Source organism: Catharus ustulatus, chromosome W (assembly GCF_009819885.2).
Source record: "Catharus ustulatus isolate bCatUst1 chromosome W, bCatUst1.pri.v2, whole genome shotgun sequence".
NCBI classification, from domain to species: Eukaryota; Metazoa; Chordata; class Aves; order Passeriformes; family Turdidae; genus Catharus; species Catharus ustulatus.
This window is the reverse complement of record NC_046261.2, coordinates 5,196,892-5,204,909: the sequence shown is the minus strand read 5'-3', so window position 1 is coordinate 5,204,909 and position 8,018 is coordinate 5,196,892.

The following is an 8,018-nucleotide window of genomic DNA, read 5'->3' as shown; positions in this document are numbered from 1 at the left end:
GTAATTTCACGACTATAAGGCGCACCCTTTTGACTAAAATTTTGGCCCAAACCCAGAAGTGTGCCTTATAGTCTGGTGCGCCTTATATATGGACAAAGTTCGGAAATTTGCCAACCCGGAAGTGTGAGCCGTGAGCCGCGGGAGGAGCCAGCAGGGCTGCGGCAGCCGGGTGGAGGCAGGCCCACAGGGCCGTGGAAGCCGGGTGGGGGGCGGGGCCACGGGGCTGTGGTGCTGCGGTTGCCGGGTGCAGGGGGGCCCGCGGGGCCGCGGCTGCCAGGTGGAGGCGGGGCTGCAGCCAGCAACTGCGCGGGGGGAGCCGGCGGCAGATCCTCGCTGCAAAAAAAAGTGCGCCTTATAGTCCAGTGCTCCTTATATATGGGCAAAAGTTTGGAAATTTGCCGACACCTCGAAGTGCGTCTTATAATCTGGTGCGCCTTATAGTCGTGAAATTACTGTATATTACAGTTGATGTTGTTTTGTCACTGACCTGGTAAATGGGATGAGGCTTTTTATGTTGATGCTTTTATGAAATTGCAGAGATTCAAATAGTCAGAAAAAGTGCAAATTGGGAGGAGATGTGTTAATGCTATGTATCAAGGAGGAGGAGGAAAAGGATTGTATGTTGCAGGGAGGATGGGGAAGAAGAGGATGTGCAATTTTTGGTACCTCTGAATGGTCCCTAGAGTGTGCCATCTCCTTACTAAGGGAACAAAAGAGGGCAGAAAGGGGAAGTGAGGATTTTAGACCTATATCTGGTATATAAAGAGGGGAGTGTCCAATTATACAGGTCCCTTAAGACAGGCTGTAGGAATACAAAGGCAACCTGTCTATGTACAGTAATTTCATGATTATAAGCCACACCATTTTGACTAAAATTTTGGTCCGAACCCAAAGTGCGGCTTATAATCAGGTGCGGCTTATATATGGACAAAGAATGAAAAGTTGCTGTTTTAGTTTGGAGGACAGGTGTCTGCTGAGAAAGGCAGGAGCCTTTCTTTGAAATGGAGAATGTAAACCCCCTCCCTCCAAATTATTATAATTTTGAAATCAAGGGGCTCTCAGGCAAAGATATGGGAATTAGGAATAAAAGTTCTTTTCTAGGGAAATTAAAATAGAAATACAGTACTACAAAGAAACAAACCCCAAATCCTGACAAAGTCAGAGTACAACCTGACATCCCGTCAGGCAGGCAGGGTGTTGGTAGCAGTTCGATTAAATGGTGGCTGCAGTCCTCTTGCAGTGACAGATGTGATTCAGTTGAAGCAATGGTCCTGTAGAAGGTGCAGTTTCCCTCTAAAGATCCAGTGGTGATGTGGAGAAATCCGGTTTTTCTCTGGAGTCCAGTGGAGAAAGGGGCTACCTTAGTGTCCCAAACCCTCTGTTTTTATCTTGGTAAGAAATGTTGGGCTCTTCCCCCTGGCTGGAGCAACTTCCAATGGGATGAAGTAATTTTATCAGTCACACAGTGGGACTCAATGGGCCATTAGCAGAAAATGACTCGCTGGAGGAAGGATGGGTTGTGAAAACATAAAGAACAATGCCCCACCTGGTTTCAATGGATGACCCATTTGCAGAATATCTCCCAGGGAGATAAGGATCACTGCCCACATCCTCAAAAGATGGTGATAGAATAGATACTTTTTATCACACTCTGTATTGTAACATGCGGCTTATAATCAGATGTGGCTTATATATGGGCAAAGAACGAAAAGTTGCCAACACCCAGAAGTGCGGCTTATAATCAGGTGCGGCTTATAATCGTGAAATTACTGTACATGGTCCTTCTACTACTTAGGATTTATTGAATTGGAAAGGATCTGTTGTTTCATACCAAAAGAATCTTGAAGGAATGTATCAGCTTTTGGAAGCTGTTGTGCTGACTCAACCTTAACTGGGAGGATATGCAGGTGTCCTGGTTTCAGCTGGGATGGAGTTAATTTCTTCTCAGTAGCTGTTACAGTGTTGTACTTTGGATTTAGAATGAGAATGGTGTTGATAACACACCAATGTTTTAGTTTTATGCTAAGTTATGTTTATTCTAAGTCAAGGACTTTTTTTCTTGTCTCAGGCTCTGCCAGTGAGATGGTTTGCAAAAGAATGATGCTAGGTGGTGAATCCACAAAGCCAGCACACCCTCAGTATGCCAGCTACCCACTTTTATACACTACAAACAGTGAAAGATTAACATTTCCCCTAGACCCACAATCTAAAGCTATAGCCATTGGCTTTGTCTCCATTTAAACATACAGTACGAAAGTACTTTACTGTCTGTGCTCTATGGGGAAGGGGCTTATGTGAGTAAGGGGCTTCTACAGCCAACGGGCAGGTATTTTACTATGTCAATGATTAAAGGTTATCACAAAGTTCAAGTAAAATTCTTATTTGTCTTTATTAGTAGCTTCTTACTGTGTTCTCTCCTTGTTTGCTTGGATTTATGGTATCATCCTATTCTTGCTTTTTGGGTTGTGGCTCCTGGTTTCTACTAACTAGCTACAGAGATAAAGTGTATTATGTAAATAACACTGTTAGAAAACATGACATCAACAAGGAAAATTTCCTCGTGGACAAAAGATTAAAAAGTGATACACTGGTACAAAAATCTGCTACACATACATTTATATGAAAAGCAGAATTGTAGTAAATTTTTATCTCTTATGTTGCATTAAGAGAGTTGTGATGTCAGGCTGCCCTTAATCTTCAGTTTGATGCCATTATTTCTAGCACTCTGTTCCTTCTAGGATGATATTGAATAGAATTGGGTTAGAAATAAGTAGTATTTAAAGTCCTTTTTGCCCTTTCCTCAGGTAAACACATTTAAGTTTGCTTGACATCAGTTAACTCAAAATAACTGTACTGTAAATCACTCTACCTACAAAGAAAAGCTTAAAGTTACTAAGATTTTATTCTAAACAGAAATGCTTGAGATTATTATAGCAAGTGAAGGGGAAAGTAAAATTGTAACTGCTTGGCACTGATAATCTGTGACCAAGAAATTATTTCCCATGGAGGGCAAGAAGGCCCTACTGCCGAAGGGGTTGAACTGCCTGGAAGCAGGAATGCCAGAGATAGGACTCCCTGTAAGGGAGTGAAATTTCCCCTGGTGATGAGATAAACAGCCACAGCACTGTCATGTATGGCTACATACATTGCTGTAATGCAAGTGCTCAGAGGCCACCTTTGAGCAGCAGAGCTGGGCAGAGTGGTGGTTCCAAGGCAGGGCTGAGACACCTCATACAACCACTCATGGGATTTGTGCTGGTGCAGGGTATATAAAGAATCAGCTTGTGATGCATCCCACACAAAAGATATTAAGAAATGGGGTTATATTTCTTTATAAATGTTATATTTAATGTTCTATCTGAAAGTGCTCCATATTCAACTTCTGGGAAAATTCTCCTTCTGATATGACCTAAAAAATTATATTTTTTGAAGTGCAAAATCACAGTAATGGTCCTAGACTGGAAACCCTTTATCCTTTAATATTCCTAACTGGTACTTCAAGATGATATTATTATAACTAACTGTTGCTTCCTTAGGATGTTACCTTCATTCAACAAGAAACAAGTTACTGGTTTACAAACACATGTATCACTGTGGCCAAAGTGATATCTGGAATGATTAGGCTAATCCTCAAGCTGGTTGGGCCAGCCTAGTTTATTTGGAATCTTACCACATCTTTGGTCTAGCCACTGCCTTATTTTACAATTTGAGAGTGAATACATTTAATGATAAGTCTTTAATAATATTCATAGATCTTGGGCTGTCCAGTCCTCTGAGTGGGAGGACCACAACTGCAGGAACAGTGACTTTCCATTTGTGCACACTGAAAATGTAAGCTACCAGCTGTATCAGTTGAGTGTTCATAAGTCCATGGGGCCAGATAGGATTCATCCCAGAGTACTGAAAGAGATAGTGGATGCTACAGCAAGACCCCTCTTGATCAGGAGGACCTTGACCAAAGGTCTTTGGAGTCTGGGGAGGTCTCTGCTGACTAGAACCTAGCCAGCATTATTCCAATTTACAAAAAGGGCTTGAAGGAAGACCCAGGAAACTACAGACCTGTTAAGCTAACCCCAGTACCTGGAAAATTATGGAAAATATCATACTGGGTGCTATTGAAAGATATTTAAAAAACAAAGTAGTCATCAAGCACAGTCAACATGGGTTCACAAAAGAAAAGTCCTGTCGATCTAATCTGATATCCTTCTACAATAAGGTCACCTGCCTAGTAGAATGAAAGGAAGGTGGTAGATGCAGTTTTTCTGATTTTTGGAAGGATTTGGATATTGACCCTTGCAGCATCTTTCTGGACAAGTTGTCCAACTGTGGTCTGAGCAGGTACACACAGGGCTGAGTGAAGAACTGGTTGAAGGGCAGGGCTCAAATGGCTGTAGTGAATGGGGCTACATATGGCTGGTGACTGGTCACCAGCAGTGTTCCTCAGGGCTGAAGTCGAAGCCCAGTTCTGTTCAATATTCTTATCAATTATCTGGATGCAGGAGTTGAATGCACCATTAGCAAGTGTGCTGGTGACTCTTTCCAAGGACCAAAGGCCTTGCAGGGGGATCTAGATAGACTGGAGCATTGAGCAATCATCAGTGGCATGAAATTTAACAAGAACAAATGCTGGCTTCTGCACCTGGGACAGAGAAACATCAGGCACAAGTATAGACTGTGAGACATGGCTGGAGAGCAGCCCTGCAGAAAGGGATCTGGGGGTGCTGATTGACAGCAGGCCCGATTGGCAGCCAAGAGGGCAAACCATTTTCTGGGGTGCATTAAATGCAGTATAACCAGCTGGTCAAAAGAGGTGATTATTGCCTCTGTATCTAGCAGTGCTTTAGCCTCTCCTTGAGTACTATGTGCAGTTCTGGGCTGTATAATTTTAAAAGGATGTGAAGGTACTTGCATGCATCCAGAGGAGGACAACAAAGTTGCTGAAAGGGCTGAAAGGAATGTCCTATGAGGAGCTGTTGAGGGCTCTGGGTTTATCTAGCTTGGAGAAAAGGAGGCTGAGGGGTGACCTCATGACTCTCTACATCTTCCTGAGGAGGGGAAGCAGAGGAAGCAGAGAGGTGCTGAGTTCTGTCTGAGTTCTGTGAGAAGATGTGTGGGAATGCTTCAAAGTGCACCTGGTTCAGACTTGACATTAAAAGGCATTTATTTGCCAAGAGGGTTGTCAAACACCAGAACAGGCTTCCCAGAGAGGTGGTCAATGTCCCATGTCTGTCAGTGTTTAAGACACATTTGGACAAAGCCCTTAAGAACATGCTATAACTTTTTGACAGTCCTGAAATGGTCAGGCAGTTGGACTAGATGACTGTTGTAGGTTCCTTCCAACTGAACTATTCTACTCTATAGCTAATAACTGCAGAATAGTAAACCTTGCTGGATGTCTGGTCAAATGGAAGCAAGTCTAAAGAAATCAAACCTCTCACCAGACAAAAGCTTTTTCTGTTACAGTTCTAAATCATGCACAGACTCCAACAGCCTCTGTGGTGGGTTGGCCTTCACTGGCAGCCAGGTGCCCACCAAGCTACTCTCTCACTTCCCTTCCTCTGCTGGATGGGGAGAAAATAAGATGGTGAAACTTCTGGGTTGAGATAAAGGCAGTTTAATGAAGAAAAGCAAAGGCTGCATGCAGAAGTAAAGGAAAGAAAAGGATTCATTCTCTACTTCCCATGAGCAGGCGATATCAAGCCACTTCCTTGGAAGTAGTGTTTTACTATGCATAGCAGTTCCTTAAGAAGACAAACACCTTAATAAAGAATGCCCCCCTCCCTTCCTTTTCACTTTTAATGCTGGTCATTACATCATCTGGTATGGAAGATCCCTTTCCTCATTTTGGGTCAGCTGGCTTGGCTCTGTCCCCTCCCAATCCCTTCCCCAGCCTATCAACCTTTGGGGGCAGGGCAAGGTTGGAGAGACAGCCTTGATGTTGCATGAGCACTGCTTAGCAGTAGCCAAAACATCCCTGAGTCATGGATACCATTCTAGCTACAAATAGAAAGCACAGCACCATGAGGAAAGTTAACTCCATCCTAGCCAGACCCAATATACCCTCTCAGAAAATAACCCAAAGATGCCTTGCACAGTCACAGCTTGCTCAGATTTTCTTTTGAGAAAGAAAAGGGAGGAGAAGGTAAAATACCAAGGAATTAATATATTTATTACCAGTATGAAATAAAGCCTTTAAAAGCTCATGCTTTAAAAAGCTTTCCCCTCTTCTACTTTCCCATGGTCTATTATTTGGATGATAAAAAGGCTTCCAAAGAAGATACAGTCCAATTAAAAAAAAACAAAAAACCCCAAACCAACTCCTTTTCTAACTACCAATTTTACATTCTTTGCAAAAAAATTTAAAAAAAAATTTAAAAAATCAAGGAAAGAACAAAACCCAAGAAAACCATTTCTGATACTCTATACACAGGTGTAGATTATCCTTTGAAAGTGACTAAAGAGCTTCCACCAAAATGTTTTCATTTATACTTTGTTAGGCTTGGGTTTTTTTAATACAATTTAAAAGCAGAAATTAAAAAATTTCTAAATTAATGCCAATGTAAGTATACATGTACATCATCCTTGGAACGCAACTATTTGACTACATTGTGAGAAGGTTAGACTAGTAAACATGAAGAGCTAATGAATAAGGGTGGCTGTGGGTTCAAAATTATTAGTAATACTTAACATGTCAAAATTAGATCCCCTGTATGATACAATCATTCTTTTCTGATAGTAAGTTATGTTAGAAACAATTGGAGGGATTAGGTTTGTTTCTTTAAATAAGCACATAGCTTTTAATTCCATTTATATATACATTTTTTCCTCACATGAATATTTAGGAAATAATCTTTAATTTTGCTACACTTTAGGTTTCTGGCATTATTGTGACTGCATCTAAACAATGATTGTTTAAATGTACTCAACCACTTTAAGACAAGACTGGTTATGACCTATAGCTACCTTTTAAAAATCAGGTAAATAATCATCCTTGAAAAAAGTGTAACAATTACCTGATTTGTTCTTTATTGTTTCCTGACAGTCTCTTAACCCAGATCACCAGTCAAGAAGACAGAGGATTTTGCAGAATAAGAGTGATAGATGAATATTTTAAATCAAGCCAAAAAAGTTCAAAAGTTTATTTCAATATTATCACCATAAGAAACAAACTCATAAATTCCTACCTGCTAAGACATCTCCTCTCATTTTTCCACTAATGTTTGAGAGAAAAAAGGCATACCACTTAACTTTAAAATTTAATTTTCAATAGTCTTTCAGGGAAAACTTTGCCTTAAATATTTTCCAATGCATAATCTACAAGTTTGTGCATGTTATTTATTCAAACAATTCTCCAATTGTTCTAGATGTCTTGCATCTGCATCCTGTAGAATTAATACAGTGGCTTTAGACTGAAAAAGGATCCAACTCATTGGAGACCTATCAGGCATCCTTGACATTTCTCTAAGCCATGCTTAAGCTTTGGATGTTAAATGGTATCTTTTTCAACATATTCATTTCAGGCAGTGAAAATCCAATCAAACTTGTTAGAACATCATCAGCAAAATCTACTTTGAGATAAACTAAACCATCAGAAATTTTTGTCTTTATACTCTTGGACTCATTGCTGCTTGTGAGGTTTCTATTAAGAGTTAAAATAAAAAAATTCAACTTTCAGAATTGGAAATTATTCTCCCATCTCATTAGCACTGTGAAGAACAAATGAGAAGCCTCATTTACAATATAAACAGGTTGGGGTCTGTATTTGTATCATAGAGGTGAATTTTACACTTTAATCATGTTGAAGCTTTGGAACTGACAACAGAAGGCTAGCCTGATCTATCAATGTTATCTCGAGACCCAGTCCAGGATTTGTCTGCAATAGCACCCAGTTTTGGTGGTCATTGTCTTAAGAACATCAGTGGTTAATAAGCTGTAACTACTCGATAGTTTTGGAAGCATCTGTGCACGTTTAAATTGTATAACTGCACTTGGAACCTATTTATCCCTTAAAGGGGGAT